Source organism: Lissotriton vulgaris, chromosome 6 (genome assembly GCF_964263255.1).
Source record: "Lissotriton vulgaris chromosome 6, aLisVul1.2, whole genome shotgun sequence".
Lineage (NCBI taxonomy): Eukaryota > Metazoa > Chordata > Amphibia > Caudata > Salamandridae > Lissotriton > Lissotriton vulgaris.
The window spans coordinates 475487517-475506326 of NC_141694.1; the positions used below are offsets into that span (position 1 = coordinate 475487517).

Genomic DNA, 18810 nt, shown 5'->3' on the forward strand with positions numbered 1-18810 from the left:
GGATCTGGGTCGAATCCATCATCGTTCTTTAGCTCAATTCGCCATCTTAGTTCAGACCCAGCTATATGAAAATCAGTCTTGACTCTGTCCCTTCTGGGAACAGTCTAGCCCGAACCACCAAGCCAGGTCTTTACTGAACCAGAAACCAGCATCCCGGGACTGGTTTCAGGTAACACCCCTCTACAGCCCACACATTCACTAAGGTACATATTTATAGGACACAGGCCCTATACATTTAAACCAGTGTGGTGGACATCAGGTTAGGCCACAGAACCATCTTTTCCATGACAAGAGAGAATTATTTCTAGAGACATTGATATTAGGTTTAATGACCATCCATGTAGTAAGTACTCACTTTATCAACCTCAAATGGACAAAGACAAAATCTACCAATCTGGGATTCCAACTCCTTAGATGCAATTCTCTGAGTAGACCCTGATGGAAAATGTCCTCTATAGTACGAAGTGCCACACAACTGTGGGTTTAGGATGACATCTTAGAATATCAATGAGAAGTTGAGGATAAGATAAAATGCATTGTCTAGAGCTATTTTTTAGAACAAGCTGATGCAACCAGTGTCTTTCTTTAGGCATAGAGATTTCACCTACTCCCTGAAAATGAAGAGGGCTATGCAAAGTTTGTTTGTCCACAACGTTTTGCAAATGTCCAGATTTTTGCCCTTTCTAAAGATTGTGATGTGTCTAAGTTTCCCTTTTCTTCACCAATATCATGTCTTCCCTCTACTCATTCAGATCGTTTTCACACTATTATAACCCTGCTGAGCCAAAAACAAAGATTGGGATGTTAGTCACTCTAATTTAATATTTACGTCATAATTCCATGCCGGAAAACATAGGCATACGTTTTCTCTGCAAGTTTATAATTTTGTAGCTTTTTTTATAATAGTAAGTGAAGGGCACAAAAGGCCTAATTTAAAGGAAGGTACCGAAAACCTGCAAAAAACTGACATTTCTTCCAACCATACACATCTCAGTTTTCCCTCTTCATCAAATGGTAACAGCTTAGTTTCTGGCACAGAAGCTTCAGATAGTGCCGCTGCTCATAATCCTGTGCAAGCCAACCAACAGCCAGAAAAATGCAATCCCAATTACACTGGAGGGTCTATCCCTATTAGACCAGGTCTTCTTGTATTGTTTTTTACTGTCTTGGTTAGCCACTCAATGAATGCCTGTCCCAAGCCAAAATAAAATATCCTGTTGTCTGTTTGCTGCGAGAATATTCCCACTGTATCAGTGATATAGATTCAGTTATCTCAGAAAAAAAACACAAAATTGGTGATTTGTTTCTGCAAAACATAAAGGTGGCACTTGTTCCACCAAGGCCTGGAGGACAGAGTGGCATTGGGCCTTTTTGCCAGATGTGCTTGAACTCTGTTAGGTGGAGCACATTTACCAAAAATCACTTTGGGGTCTTAACATATAATGGGCTGCCTTCTGCTGAGTGTGTGGCTGCAGGGCTCTGTCACGCCAATGGCTTGGCGGCTGGCCTTAGAGGGCCTGACTGAGGCCTTAATGTTTTCAGTGAAATTTATCTTCTTATGTTGTCTTACCTTATGTTATCTTAACTTATGTTATGTTATCGTATCTTGTATCATCTTATCTTATCTTATGGGATGTTATGTGAATTTGTAGAGCGAGGCTAAACACCAGTGAGGGTATCCAGATGCTGAACAGTTTTTACCATTAAAACAAACATCAGTTATTACAAATTTCATGACCTCCCTGAGCATGTTCTAAACCAATTAACATAAAACTTTTTCAAAAGTTTCTTAGTTTTCCACAGCAGTTTGCAATGGTTGCAATTATAAGTTTTGTAAGTTCGCAAATGCAAATGTCGCGAGCATGAAAGCGTTCATGGACAAAATTCACATTTAAGCCTTAATGCAGTCAAGTAATTATTTAATATAATGTCCAAACCATGATGCAGAGTCATTTGTAATCTGATTCTTTGAACCAAAAATATGTATCTCTTAAAAATGGTCCATGATCAGAGACATCGGGGAGGGTTTCTTAGGTGTGGCAGGGCCGGCGCCAATCAAGTATGTGTACGAGTAAGTTTGGTAACAAGTGAAGCGGTGCAAACAGGTGAGGGAAGCTCTTAATCCTTCCTAAACATTGCTAAAATGGACAAATGAATTTTGCAGACCTGCGCACATGCTAGAATTACAGTGCTTATTGCAACATGGTTTGTAACTTTCACACAATCGGGAGTACAACAAATTAGGCAAAGAACTTAAAACAGTGAAATAAAAAATGTATTGTTCTTCTTTAATCTGAACAGTTGCTCAGCCAATACGTGTTTCATCAGGGGATGTGACCCACGACTTCTTCAGGGCTACTGGCAACGAAAGGATATAATGCGCTCCTCCCCACCGGTTGTAATTCCATCCCGGCTGGTGGATGGATAGTGAAGAAATAAAGCGCTCCTCTCTGCCGGCTGTAATTCCATCCTGAATGGTAAGTCGGTAGCGACGATCGTCATCGACGATATAATGGAGGTGGACCCACTTCCTACTTACAAATAATAATCATGTGCATGGTGTCCAAAATTGATTTATAATTTTCTCATCTGTACTTCGATTACTAGTACTTGGAGGCGAGTGCTCCAGACGTGTTCCCGCTAACCCCTAGGTTTCAATTCGACCCGCAAGAGTACAGATGAGAAAATTATAAAACAATTTCAGACAACAAGCAGATGATTATTTTTAGTAAGTAGGAAGTGTGTCCACCTCCATTATATTGTCAATGTCGATCTTCGCTATCTACTCACCAGTCGAGATGGAATGACAACCGGCAGAGAGGAGCGCTTTATTTCTTCACTAACTATCCACCAGCCGGGAAGGAATTACAACTGGCGGAGAGGAGCAAATTATATCCTTTCATTGCCAGAAACCCTGAAGAAGTCATGGGGTACTTCCCCTGACAAAACACGTTTCTGATGGGTAACAGTTTGGATTAAAGAAGAACAATACATTTTTTATTGCACTGTTTTAAGTTCTTTGCATGATTTGTGTACTCTCGATTGTGTAACAGTTACAAACCATGTTGCAAGTGCACAGGTCTGCAAAATTCATGATCAGAGACATGTTTTACCCTTTTCGAGGCTCATGAGCGGTATGTAGTTGATAAGCTTTGCAAGAAAAAGCATGCCAATTGACTTCGAATATTGAAGAAAATACATAGGCTTTTGAGTGAAGTTTTTCTCATGCAGTCAAAGTCATGCATTGATCTCAATTATTGATTGGCCTTTCTGTAGATCACAGAGTTTCCTGCTTTTTACACATTTATGCCTATGCATAATTTTCACCGCAAACTGTCAATATTTCCTCAATAATACTAGTTGGTGCTGGACATGTGTGTATCATTCCATCACAAATTAGCTTTAAAACTATACTCTTCGCAAATTTAAATTTAAATTTGGATGGAAGATGGGGATCTTTTTTTCTTGAAACAATCTAAAAGAACAATGGAGGCCCCAAAGTTAGTCTGACAACCTATTTGCAGAAAACTTTGCAAGCTCTATCGAGCTATCATGGTATACGCGAAAATTACGGAAAATCTGCGAGAGAAAACAATGCAAAATTATCATACCATCTCTTTAAGTTCTGATAAGCTTTAGCATTCTGAATTAATTCACCCTTTTCAAAAATAGCTAGGGGATAAGGGTTTGTGGGGTATGCTTTTATAAAATAAAATATTTATTTCTAGCTGCACATTAAGTGCATGTTTTTTTATTTCCTTTTCCGGCTGTAATATTATTGTATTCAGTATGTCACGTCCATCAAGAACCATGACACTCAAAATGTACCCTCTTTGATGCTCATAGGCCCTAATCTAGACATGTGTAGGTGATTTTTGGACAAAGAATACCTGTAAATATATATCAACCTGAAAATTCACTTGAAAGGAAATTTACAGTTTAATTGGGCTAAAGATACACAGGGTGGACCCCATGCCAAAGAACTGAATGACTTCCTTAGTGGGCTAAACCTTACTCAGCAAATAACTATGGCCACACACAACAAAGGACACGCTGGATCAGGTGTGGACAGCTAACATCACAGTGTCCGCACTGACTGTTTCTCCCTGCGTATGGTCTGATCACTTTTTAATTCAGTTCACCATTATGGACATTTCTATGGTAAATCCTAGAAGTATAAAAAGATTAGTGGCTAGGAATTGGAATAATATCAACAGAACCCATCTCTATGCCACATTAGCAAATACAGTTCCAACTCACCAGGCGTCAATTAATTCAAGTGAGGAAAACCTCACAGCATAGCTCACAGCGGCAAGCAACGAACATGCTACACTCAGAACAATACTATCAGCAAGACGCCATGAGGCACAAAGATGGTTCTCTCCTGACTTAAAATCATAAAAACTAGCACTTTGCCAATCCGAAAGAAAATGGAGAATCAGCTATTCCCTTGATAAAAAAAGCTATTTGATCCAACTTAAAGAGTATAAAAAGTCAGTTTCTACTGCTAAGGCTGTTTACTTCTCCTCAAAAATCCTGAGCTCTACCAGCAGGTCTAAAGGAATATTCTCCATTGTGAATTAATTATCCATCCCTGACAGAGTTACATTAAAATCTACACCCTGTCAAGCATTTTGTAACTCTATTAATTTTTTTCTTATTGATAAAATTGCTACAATAAAAGCTAGTATCCCTTTCTGCCGTGCTCCTGGGAGATCATCCTCAATGTTGGAACATTTCTGTTCTCTTGAACAGTTCTCAGCAATAGACAATCAGACTTTTCTGAATCTTCTGTCTAAAGTAAAGGTGGGATCACCTACTGACAGTTGCCCGCCCCATATCTTAAAAGAAGTTTTCAATTTCTTCCCCAGACCCGCCTTGGCACTTCTTAATGATTCACTATCACAGGGCTGTGTCCCGAGAGCTTTCAAAGAAACAACGGTCGTCCCTCTACTAAAAAAGCCAGGTGCCGATCCTAGGATTTTCACCAATTACTGGCCCATCTCCATGCTTTCTTATTTGGCCAAAATATTGAAATCTCATGTGGCCAAATGCCTCAGTGCTTTCATTTAGCAGTCTGACTATCTTGATCCAAACAAAGCGAAGTTTTGCCCAGCCCACTCAACCGAGGCAGTAATACTTACTGTACTGGATACGCATCGAGAGGAAGCCAATAAGTGCTCCCCCAGGCCTTGGTGCTGCTGGACCTGCCCGCGGCATTTGACACGGTCAATCATGGTATCCTGATCAACCGTGTCAAGGCTGCTGGCCTCAAGGGAGCAGCTTCCAGATGGAGTGAGTCATTTCTTGAGGAGCGTACTCAGTCAGTGCATCTTTCCCAGTTTCCTGCTCCTAAAAAGGCAACAACATGTGGAGTCCCTCAGGGCTCCTCATTGTCCCCCCACTTATTTAATCTTTACCTTCCTCCCCTACTTCGGTCCCTGAAAAACAGGAAGGTGTGCATGTATAACTATGCAGATGATCTGTAACTGGTGTTCTCTATCAATAACTCACCAGACTCCATATCCGAATTCCAGGCAACGATGCTGCTCATCGCTGGATGAATAGTAACCAGTTAAAATTAAATCCAGATAAAACTGAAGTGATTCTGATAGGAGGTCCCCTGAACCCTTGCAACACACATTTCTGGCCAATTTAACTGGGCTCTCCCCCTACTCCTTCTTCCTCAGCCAAAAGTCTGGGGGTGATCATCAATAGTGATCTCACTATGAAATCTCAGATTGGATCAGTTACTTACACCTGTTTTTTTCAGCTAAGGAAGATAAGGAAGATCAGGAGATTACTTACTCTGGAAGCTCTGATCCAGGTGGTCCTAGCCATGGTGATATCACACCTAGATTATGCAAATTCTCTATACCTCGGCATCCCACTATATCTCACTAAAAGACTGCAGCCAGTGCAGAATCAGGCAGCCAGGCTGATATCTCATCAACCCAGATGGAAACATGTCTCCACCATTTTGAGAAAGTTACACTGGCTTCCTAACCCACAAAGTTGTGCATTTAAAGTTGGTTGCCTAGTTTTCAAGGCCCTGCATGGCGCTAGCCCAAAATTCATATCCAGACCTGTTAAAAAATATATACCTTCCCGGAGCTTGTGCTCCACCAATAACAACCTCCTAACCATTCCTTCCTATAAACTGAAATGAACAGGTGGTTGTAGGTTTGCAGTACTAGCAACCAGCTTCTGGAACACTCTTCCCTTGGACATCAGAACCTGCACTGAATTCTCTAGATTCAGAAGGCTTCTTAAGACTTGGCTATACATCCAAGCTTATATCTAGCGTCCTGCAGATGACCAAATACATGGGGCTTCAGCAATATCCTAGGTCAGCGCCAAGAAACCAATTGGTGTATGTGCGCTTTATAAGAAATTTTAACATAACATAACATTAATTGTGGCTCTATTCTGAAATTTTGCTTGGAACTATAAAAGCTAAAAACTGAGTCTCCCGTGATTATGTGCTTACCTTCAGCTCGAGATCATGTCTTGAGTCTGTGTTGTACTATCTGGACAAAGTGCCCTGATAGGATTGTGTGGTGTAAGAATGGTGTTTCTTTTCATTCATGTTGTAATACCTGCCATTATAATTGTTGTTTACTCTTCATACCATTCATGTGGCTTGATAGTCATTCATTTAAAAAGAAGGTTCTGTGAAAGAAACTCAACCAAGATTTTTGGAACTTTAGTGCTTACTTTGTTAACCTACTGGAAGCAGTATGCTGGCTTACTTAAGTCTTGCATGTATACTGCAATAACTTCTGGTGAGTTTACCTTGCATTATAAAACATTAAAATCAGAAGACCTCCAGCACGAGATCATTTCTATGGGCAAACCTCAACACACAAGAAGGTGGTCCTGCAAGGGAAGGTTATACACTTGGATCAGAAACATGTACGACGTCCAGTTAGCAAACAAGTCATGTGGAGGGATCACTGGAAGGAAACCGCAGAGCCTTTAGCTATTGTCACTGTTTCTGCCTGGAACATTTCCAGATATCACCAAATAGATCTTTACAGTTAGGGATAAAATAGGTGGCTTCTCTTTCAAATCTGCCAGGAAATGAAATAAACTCAGTGATATGTGGTCATTCTGGATACAAAGGATGTCTTCTGGTTTTCATTCTTCTACTGAACTACTTCCACAAAACCCCTGTCCTGTCAGTCACAACAAGGAACAACGGATAGGAATTGGGCCTGAAAGTACAGATGCAACGTAGCTTCCTACTGCATTCCTGGGACCTGATTGCCTCTTTCATTTTTCCTACCTTGAGACCAAGAATTTAATCAATCAATAAATTGTTTATTAGGGTTCACATGTGTCCTTAAAACACCTTAAAAGTCACAATAAAAATATTAAGCACATTTAAAGCAATCATTTCCTAATACTCAGGATAAAATTCAGAGGATAGCAACCACACCTTGTCATTACACTGGGAATATTACTATAGAACAGTTCTAAAAAGTATTCATGCTGAGATGGGCCTGAACAGCAGCCGTTCAAAAATGTACCCTCATAAAAAATACAATCATCAACGTTCAAATGGAGCAGCTTGCTATTTGCATCTCTAAAATCAGTAATGTTATGCCTCTTGATTAGGGGTAGTAGAATACTATTGGTGTATATGGAATACAATCTGCAAAAGAATTAAAATTGTAACAAAGTTGGACCTGAACTCTCATTACACGGGCAGGGAGAGGTGTCTACGTTTGCCTGAAAGCCTAAAGGGAACCTAAAGATATTTGATGGTGCCTGCTCTATAACGAAGCAAAAAAAAGGCTTTGTCAAATATCTAGTGATTAAGCCATTTCCTCCAATATTTACATAGGCCACCACGTTTGACTTTGCAGGCTTAATCCCCACCCCAATCTCTAAGCCAGTAAGGATTTAAACGAAACTTCCTGAAGCTGATCTTCAGTAATAGTATGTAGGCTGCCCGGGTTCCCACACAGCTGATGGCAACCTGCCATACGCAAGCAGGATTCCATGGTTACTAATCATGGAATACTTCTACCTTTATCACAGGAGAGGCAATCTGAGATAATATCTCATGTAAGACCTGCCTCCTTGTTTATCCATCCACCTAGCCATAGTAACACGGGGCATACACTAATATAATCTCTTCAATAAATGCTATATTCAATTCACTATAGTAAATACAATTAGAGGTAGTGATTGTGGCCCCTATGATTCTTCTGCAGATTCTATTTTCTTCTACCTGAATTAGATTGCACTTGTTAATACCCCATACCTCAGCCCCATATGTAGCTATTGGGAGGCAATGCATTAAAAAAATCTGCAGGAGTGGAAGATGAGCTCCACCCCTCCTGGCATGGGGAATGCTGAATAGCGAATTTATCGCCCTAGAAAATGTTTTCTTGCATGTTGTAACATGTGCTCTCCGTGAGCCATTATCAGCAAAGACTAATCCCAGGTAAGAAAACGTGCTGGTGCATTTTAGGCTGGACTCACCCACAGTGAGAGAGGTCAAATGATGCTTCTTCGGGCAGCCGGTAATAATATAGGATTTGTTAACATTAGTTTGTGAGTCCAGCAAGGCCATAAAATGTACAAAGTTGTGTACTAGCTGTCGCAGGGCCCTTGGGGTGTGAGCCATTAGCCATTAGCACAGCATTGTTGGCATACAACGATAGTAAAAATGAGCCTTTAACTTCAGGGATATTAGGCGTAGCAATCTTTACCATCAAAGAAGGCGCTGACTCCGTGTATCTTAATTCAAACGTTTATTTCACAAATCAGCTTCTGCTCAGACGCGTTTCGGCGGCTTGCTCCCGCCTTGCTCACTAACATCTGACCACTGAGTAATGCGCTTTATATACATTTACATCGTGTCATGGGCTGCAATTAACATGGCTAATTGGCATTCCTTGTTGTCAAGGTAACGTGGGTACACCCTCTTGTTGACGTGACTGTTAACATGACTTGGCACATTACATTCATGGCGGTCTTGTTTCACTTTGATTCACGTTTTATCACACTTATTGTAAACATTACCATCATGTCCAAAATACATTTATAAGATATATATACAAATTAAATAAATGTGGGGCAAAAGCATATCCTTGTCTCATGCCCTGAAAAATACCAATACACGGGACATGAGTATTTACTATTATTCTGGCCTTCATGTCCCTGTGCACATATGCTAAAAGAATAGACCACAACTTCATACGATTTACACTACCGAACACTATGGTCAAATACATAAATGCTAAATATAATGGAGAGTTTTGGCCTATAGTGTATTTTCCGATTATCAAGTTAAGATTGAGGCACTGCTCTCCTATGTCAATCTTAGATCTAAAACATATTGGCAGGGGAAAAGGATAGACTTCTCTTCTGCCCATTCCTTTAGACGATGACATAGAACCCTGCCCAAGATTTCTAAGGTTATATCTATTAAAGAAATGGGCCAATAGCAACTAGTTTGGGAAGAATCTCACTTTTTAGAAATGGGGATTATGATTGAAGTTGTCCATGTGTTAGGTAAGAGGATGTGGGCTAAACTATCAAAAACATTCAGTAACAAAGGCACCCAGAATTCCGGGAATGTTTGAGGAGATCTATCCGTTCCTCGATACTCTGATTTATTGCATCTTCGCTAACATAAAATTTGGATCAGATAAGAGATGCTTGTAATGTTTCAACTGATCTTTGACTCTATATAGTTGAATTGTTTCATCTCTTTCACAGCTATCCAGAACAGTTTCTATTATGAGACCAAGAATTATATCTGGAACTAGAGTCTTCAGAGCAACTTATGTCTTTCTGAACCAGCTCACACCCATGGAAATATATAATTTGGGTGAAGAAGCTTTTAAATTCATGGGGTGGGCGTAACTCACATATAATTCCATGTAGTGTAACCAGGTGGAATTAACCAAAAATTCAGCATTTAGTACTATTTTTGCAGAACAAAAATGCCACTTCATGTCCAATATGTTTGTGATGATGCATTTTGTGCTAAGAAATAGTGTAAATGCAACAGAACATGAATAGTAAAATTACTTCAATTACTCCAGCATCATTAAAATTCTTCCCAGGCCTATTACATTTACCTTGTAACATCAAATGCTAGTATATTTCCTTTAGACTGCCTTTGACATTTTTCCTCTCTAGGTGCATTGAAGATGTGAAACGTTGGTGGTTTAGAACGGGCTATGTTCCGGTTGACCTAGGCCAGCGGACTATCAGACATCAACGTACCTCTGCCTGCCCTACATGCCACATAAACCCATAGTTTACTGACAATCTGGAAACCTGGTTTGTCCGGTTTTATGTCTTTTAAGAAGGCAAAAATGGCTGACCTGGTGCATTGGCAAATTTAGGAGATCGATGGCATTGTCAATAATCTGAGAAAACTGCCTCTTTCGTATCTCTGGGGAGACAAGACATCGTCACATTTCTCACTGTGTCTTATGGCAGTGATAGTATACCATATCCTTCAATACATTTCCCTGGCATTACAATATATTTAAAAAAAAAACACTATTTTCCTATTCTAGCCATTCTTCTTTACGTTCTATCGGCACCCGGCTCAGTTGTTGCAAACCCAGCCATCTTCTACTGGAGTGAATCTAGCGAGTCTGTGAGGTGTCATGTTACCCGTTTTAGCACTCCTTAGTAGGGTAGCGGCATTGTGCGCCTAGTTTCAATAGCCTCATGTTACACCTATGATATCTAGCTGCTCCATCCCTCAGTTAATTATTTCTTTCAACCCATCCTCTTTCTAATCGTTTGGTAACAGAGACGGCCCTCTGGATTTCGAGGTGCATTCAGCTGTACTATAGCCCCCTTTTATAGTCTGGAGAAAGAGAGAAACTAGTAAAATGTCTCTCTGATATATTCTGGGATGTTAATTTCTAACACCCCAGAAGTACCATGTCTTTCTTGCCAGTATATGCATTTTGCTTGTGAAATGGATCAAATAAATTCTCATGGATGTGCCTCTGTGTTGTTATCCTCAGCATCCATTTTGTGTCTCTGGCTACAAGTAACAATGAACTAGGCAGGAATCATGGAACACTTTTTTCATTTATACAGAAATATGAGACTTCTGTGAATGCCTTCCATACACTCTTCAGCATTCCAGTGCAAATTCGTCTTTGTGAGAGGATTTGTCAATCTATTGCCTTTTCCAAGGGCCAGCTATACTTTGACTCTCCGTGGACAATGATAACAAAACTCCTGGGTCACATTTCAGTTTATAGTTTCCACCACTACCAGTTGTTTTAATCCCAGCTTTAACGCTCCACACTAAGAAAATTGCAGTGCTCAGAGTCACGCACATTTGGTAGAATCTTTGACAAGTGTCGGCAAAGGCAATAGGTCTGGCCTTAGCAAATATGCTAATCTTTATTTTATTTTTGCAAACACATTTGCTATGCAAAAAATTTAGAATGACCCAGCAGTCCATTCACTTTATTTCTGGTGCCAAACCATACTACTTTTCAGCCAGAAGTGTACACACGATCTGGCAAAATGACATCACTCCCAGCACAGCACAACACAGCCAATGGATGACTGGGCTGACTCTTGGGCCCTGTGTGGGCTGTGGTGGGTGGAAGAAAAATCTGAATGACACTTGAAAAGATCAATGGATAAATAGGGCTGACTAGAACACATATATACATTTAAATATGTTTGTATTTTTATTATGATTTCTTTTTTATTGTGAGGCCGGTGTCATGGTGAAAGATAACTGCGCCAAGGATTTAGGACAAGATTTAGGGTACTACCTATCGACCTACTGCTGCTCACAAGCACAAAATGTGTCGGCGAATGGTAAACACTGGCTGGCACATTTTAAATATCTCTGTGGGATAGACAATACCCCATTGATCATGCAGTGCCAGGAACTCACAATAGGCAAACATTGTCAAAGATGTAATACACCAGAGGCTTCTTTTTTCTATGTAACATAGCAATGCCCAGCAATAAATCAATACATGGGAAACATTTTTGACAAATTAAATATTATAGTAGGAGACAACTTGCACCCAACACCATTGTTTTCACGGCTAGGGTAGGTACAAGATGCCCCTAGAAACTATAGAAAGTTTAGGCATTAGCACTGCTACTGGCAGGGACCAGAAGTGAAGACTAGATGAGAGATCTGGGAGGGTGCACGTAGTCAGAGATAGGCATTGTGCTGCTACCACTTCAGCCGAGATCCAGAGATATCTGGGATCCCCTGTAATGATGTCTACCAGCAGAGGTCGGTAAATCCAATACCAATAGTGATGTAACGCCATCATGGAAAAGTGTGGTCCCTTGTGAGCCCTCTAGGCATTGTGAGAAAGGCAAGTGCATTATATGCTAATGTATGAGTATGGGGCACGGATCTTAAACTAACTTGTATGAGAATAAGCACAAACATGTGTAATTGACTTGACATGATCGTGCAATGGGGGAAATTATGTTTCTGTTGTATTGCATGCACCTTACAAAACACGTATGGCTGGTGAGGCAGATAAAGCTGTCTCAAGGCCAGATGTAAAATATACCTCGAATTCCCTTGTCATATGCCCAGCTGTGTTGTGCTTTACTGATTGTAAGTTCATCTTCATATGCTACATTTTAATTATTTATTTGTGTATAGGTGCTAATTGCAATAATTCTAAGCACTAGCAGACAGTATCAGACATGAAGCACATACACTAAGTTTCCCTCAGCACGCTCCCTCCCTTTACATTTGGTTTATGAAATTAAAATTGCCCTAGATATTGTAAACATGCACAACTGACTCACAGCTTCAGTTATCATGTGAGTGTATGCTGTAGCTGCCATTTTAGAGATTTAGGAAGCACAGCAGTTAGCCCAGTACTAGAAATTAACTATAAGTGTAGATAAATCCCTTCTCACCACTGAGGGGCATATTATCAAGGGGGTTTATCTCCGCTTTTTTGGCTTTAAAAGCCAAGAAAGCGGAGATAAAATTATCTCCCTATTACCAAGCTGTCGCTAACACCAGTTAGTGACAGCTAATAGGAGATAGCGACCATCTTGGGCCCCGCTTTACATGTCAGTGATATTTATCACTAATGACATGCAAAGTGGGCGTGCCAAGATGTTAGCGACTGGAAACAGTCCCTAACATCGCTATCTCCTATTACCAACTTTTGGAGATATTCGCGCTAAGCGCGAATATCTCCAAAAGCTAACACCTGCCCTGAGCAGTTCTTAGCCATGTTATCCAATGGGAGGTGGATAACATGGCTAAGAGCATTTGCTCGATAATGCATGAATATCGCTGACTTTTCAGCGATATTCATGCATTGCGGCCGTTTTTTATCGCATTTGCAATAAACCTTGCTAATAGCAAGGTTTATCTGCGATAAAAATCACTGATGTGCGGCGATAATTTTTGTCTCTAAACAAGTTAGAGACAAAAATTATCGCTAGTTGTTGGCAATATGCCCCCGAGTATTTTCAGTGTCCTTTTTCAAAGCTGGAGATCAGATATCCAACCTTAGAAGTGTTATGCTGCTAGTGTTATCCTATTTTGCCAAATATTGTCTTTCAACATTGGTTCATATAACCTTAGAAATTCTTTCTGGTCAAAGGTTAATGTATTGATTTCTTTCTGGTCAAAGGTTAATGTATTGATTCCGTTTATAAGACCGGTATAGATTCGAATATGAGACTGTCCTCCCAACTTTTCTGAACTTCAATTGGACTGTGCCTGACATCTTGTCATCGTTTCCACAGGTCAAGCTTCAATCTGCTTTTCAGGAAAGTGGGATTGTTGCAGCTTTATTTCCCCGTAGCTTAATGTCAGATCAGACACTGAACCATAGAGTCCACCTCCTGTTCCTGTCTACAAATTAGAGCAGGCCCTTCCCTTGGGGTTCTCCTCACAGGTCTCAACAGCAGGTGCACCCTTTCTTCCATCTTCCACAAGTCAAGTAGTATTCATATTGGAGTGCCACAATTATGCCCAGTGCCAGTCTGTGGGTGGAGTATACTCCTGGCTACTCCCTAAAAAATGTGTATAACGTTCCCAGGAGTGACCCTATGCATTTTTGCAGTACCTCCTGTGTGTTTTACTGTAAACTGTCCCACCATGCCCTTTTCTACCTAAAACCAAGATGGCAGAACCGCTCGTTTCTTATACAGAGCTTATGTGCCCACCCTAGAGGTGTGGCCAGGAAAATGAGTAAACCCCCTTATGAAGTCACTCAAAATTGGTTTTAGGGGCAGCTTCTCTCCCACCTATCCCACTGGAAGTGGTGCCTGGCTGGCTATCAGGACAATAGAAAGGGCAGGCCCAGGTCCAAGCTACATTTGCCTGTGAAGGCTAAACATCCTTTGTGGTTCAATAGGTTCTGAGACAAAGTCCAGAGGACCATCCTATCAGCATAAAGTCAACCCCACTCCCTTTGTCTCATATCTGGGAGCCACTTCACTTTGAAGCAAAGAGCCGTTCTGCTCTTGGGTGACAGGGAAAACGGGCGAAAAAATCCATATGCTCAGGCAGGAAAATTGGAATTTTGTAAATGTGGTAATTTCAATATAGAATTCAAAATTCTAAATTGACCATTTAGCTGGATTTTATTACTATTAACATGAGTCCTTGAGTCATTTGTTTAGCTAATCTGAAGTGAAGCATTATAAGTTGTTATAATGTGACCCACTGTTTTTCTTTGAGAGAAAGAGCATTGCACAGTGTGAAAACAACTTTGGAGACTTTTCACTGCCAGGATATATAACACAATAAATATACATGGCTTACTTTTTAAAAACCATGCATTCTGCCCTACGGCATTTAGGGCCTAACTTAGGGGTCACTTATAAGTAATAAAAAGAAAGGCTTAGGCCTGGCAAAAGGTTTCTTTTGTCAGATGGCATAGTCAGTTTAAATACTGCAGACCCAGTATGCAGAAGCATTCCTGGAGACATGCTTTGTACTGCTACATGATTATGTGCATTATATGTGCTCCAGTCATCTAGTGACATTTACATTACAGTCCCTGGGTACACTTTTGAACGAAATACTAGTGACTTATATGTAACTTAAAAATTTGAGTCAGGGATAAAGCCAATTTCATCATGTTCGAGGAGTCAGAGCACTTACAATGGGCCATGGTGTGCAGAGTCAAAACAAGTATCAGCTTCAGTTCAAAAACGTGGGGGTTACCATACAAAAAGAGGCATTTTCTTACATAGATCTTGAGTTTGTCCAAGAGGTGAAATTAGGATTCCAACACATAGTGAAGTCTTGCTACCTATCACCATTACTGACTTGCACATTCTTAGTGGGTGCACAAAATGCTCCACACAATGTTAGTTGTGCCCCTTTGGAGCCTTTGAAGTGACACCGGTCTCGTCTGTCCCAGAAATGTCCCCTATGAAGTTAACTTTTAATATTCGTCTTGTAATCATGTGGAGACCCTATTTACATGACAGATGATATGTTATTAATTTCCTCTGCAACATGTAAGTGAAACAATATTTTGGAGATGCCCTCTTGCTTGTCTTTGTAGCTATGGTGCTTTCTACCTGATCTTGAATATGCTGGCACAGTTAACCCGAGTTTTATCTCACATAACACATGTGTGTGTTTAGAATACACTATTAAAAACAAGATTTTTCAGTGGTACACTGTTACCTAAAGAAAAGGCTCAGTAATACAAGAGGGATGACGCTAGAAAAAGCTTAAATGAGTTTCTCAAATGGAACAGCATTGCGTATATTGTATTGATAGTCATTAGGGACATCATCTCTTCTCTCCTTCAGAAACTTCACTCTCCAATAATATGCTTTTTTTGCATAACTGTCATGCGAATATTGATCTTCTAAAAATTATGTAATATGATAAAAAGAGTAGCCTTAACATAAATTAAGCATGGACAAAATACCCGCACCAACTAATCAAGGTGGTGAATTTGCATACATTAGGGCAGATCTAATGGAAAGGGGCGACCACTCGGTCCCCCCGAACGTATGGCAGAGTGCCTCGATCCCCCCGGGAAGACATTTTTGGGCGGGAGGCGCGTCTCGGCTGGTATGCCCGAAGCGGCGTAGCCGGGGCGCGCTTTTTCCCGCCCTTGAGTGGGCTGGCCTAGACACGGACGCCGCCGGCCACGCCCTCGGGGCAGGCAGGGGCGGGTTTACGCCCGCCCTGAAGATGGATAAAAAGAGACGCAAGACCAGAAGACATCCTCTTGTTCCTGTGCTCTGAAGCTGCACCTCCCCGCTGCACGTGAGCTCGAGACGGAACGAAGAGCCAATTTTGAGCGTTTTAATCGTTCTTGTTTGTTTTTCAGTTACTTTATTGGAGAATGCCGAAGAAGGTTGGAAAGCGCATGAATACCGACCAGATGCTGCGTGTTCTCATGAAGGAGATGTCCGAGCTAAGGAAGCGGGTGGACAAGAATGAGGAAAGGGGTCCAAAACGTCCTTTGGCGGGAGCAGCCCCGGGAGGGAAAAACAAGAGGCCCAGGAGGGGGGCAGCGGGAGAGGAGATCCCCGGTCCCAGTGCTCCGCTCGAGGCTCCAACTCCCGTGCCAGAGAAGGGGAATCCGATCACCCCCGTGTCCGAGGATGATATGCCGCCCGAGTTGGCAGCACAATTGGCAGCGTGGTTGGGAAAAGGTAACGAGGGCGCCACGGCTGTCGAAGCGCAGGAGCTGATTAAGCAATTGCGTGAGAAACGGGAAGCAGCCAAGGTGCCCGTGCCGGCTGCAGTGGGGGACAAGACACCAGGGACGGTTGCGACCACAGAGGCAGCGTCAGGTGCAGGTAAGCGGCCATTGCCGATCGCGAGGGATGAGTCAACACCCTCTCGGAGAGAAAAGTTGGGGCAACATGTTCCTTTGGCAATTAAGGAAAAGATTTGGGCGGGGGAGTATGTGAACATTTTTTCGTTACTTGTGGATCATTATGAGGTGGAGCATGTAAAGAGTCAGAAGGACCTAATGCATCCGAGTGTTTGGCGCGCAAAAATGGCCGCCTTTAAAGTGAATGAGAATATCGCCAATTGGGGCAATGCCTGGGGAATCTTTACATCAATCCTGGGGGAACGTAGGCCTGAGTTGCTTTCCGAGTTCCCAATCTACCAATCACGAATCATGGGGTACTCGACATCGCACCAGGGGAATCATTGGTTTTGTTACGATAATATGTTCAGAAAGGAAAAGGAGCATAATAAAAGTTTAACCTGGGATTGTTATGATGCCTTGACCTGGGATAAAATGAAGGAGTCAGGGATGTTAAAAATGCCGTTGGTAGGAAGTAATGTGGGTGAATCCTCCCGACAATATGCGGGGACGCCCTTTCGATCAGGTTCGGGGACCGACGATCACTCGAAACCTGCCGGCAATACCGGAAGAAAGGGTTTCTGTTTTAATTACAACAGAGGAAAATGTACGAGACCGCAGGGATCGTGTAAATTCAAACATGAATGTAGTGGTTGTGGGTCGTCCCATCCTGAGGCCTCGTGCAGAGCCAGAACGGGTGATAACGGGGGGAGAGGAGGTGCCAAACAGGTCTAATATAGTCCGAGGGGCGCCTTTACCCACTCCCATTGACACCCTGGCAATGATCCCTTGGCTCAGTGATTACCCGGATCGTACTTCTGCTGGGGTGCTGCGAAACGGTTTTTCGTATGGTTTCCGCATCCCGGTAGGGGACTTTCAGGGTGTGGATAAGTGTAAGAACCAACTTTCCGTCCTGCAGCATACAACCGTAGTACAGGATAAGATCCGAAAAGAGGTGACTCGAGGTCGGGTCGCTGGCCCGTTTAGTGTACCCCCAGTCCAGAATTTTGTTTGTTCTCCCTTAGGGGTAGTCCCCAAGAAAGACCCTGGAGAGTTCCGACTAATTCATAACTTATCAGCTCCACGAGGTCTTTCCGTAAATGAGGCAATCAATCCAGAAGTGTGTTCGGTGCGGTACGCATCCTTCGATGAGGCCGTAGCCATTTTGAATCGCCTGGGGCCCGGGGCGCTGATGGCGAAGTCAGATATCGAGTCAGCGTTCCGATTACCCCCGGTACACCCAGACGACCAGCGTCTCCTAGGTTTCATGTTTCAGGGTTGTTATTACATGGATAGGTGTATGCCAATGGGGTGTTCTATATCCTGTGCTTATTTCGAGAAATTCAGTTGTTTTCTACAATGGGTCTACACAAAGAAAACGGGTTTCCAAAATGTGATGCACTACCTTGATGATTTCTTATTTCTTGGGGCAGCCGGGGGTTTTGAATGTGGCCGGGCCTTGGCCGAATTTTGTGTGTTGATGAAACAGTTAGGCGTGCCATTGGCGCCGGGTAAAACAGTGGGTCCTACGACTTGCCTCGAGTTTCTGGGGATCGAGTTGGACTCCATTGAGGGGTGTTTCCGTTTGCCAGCCGAGAAAGTGTTGAAGTTCAGGGCTGCGCTGCAACTGTGTATAAATGCATCAAAAGTTACGCTGCAACAATTACAGCAGGTGGTGGGACAGTTGAATTTTGCCCTGAGGGTGATACCAATGGCCCGCCCCTTTTCCCGTTCTATTGCCCAAGCGATGGTCGGCCTTAAAGAAGGCCATCATCGCACGAGACTATCGGCCGAGATCCGCCAGGACATGCGTATTTGGTTAGCATTCTTGGCGGATTTCAATGGTAGAATCGCCTGGAATAAACCAGCCGTGTCTTCTGAGGAGCTGGGGCTATGGACAGATTCGGCGGGAAGCATAGGTTTTGGCGCCATCTTCGGCACAAAATGGTCGGCACAAAGATGGCCGACTTGGTGGGATGAGAGGGGTCTGACGAGTAATATTGCTTTC

The 18810-nt window shown here is 42.2% G+C and overlaps 1 protein-coding gene across 3 annotated transcripts in view; it reads left to right on the forward strand.

Moving 5' to 3' along the window:
* The window catches only part of ADGRB3 (adhesion G protein-coupled receptor B3), a 1725994-nt gene that overhangs the window by 1335778 nt on the left and 371406 nt on the right, over nt 1-18810 (forward strand). The gene's annotated exons all lie outside the window — the stretch shown is intronic.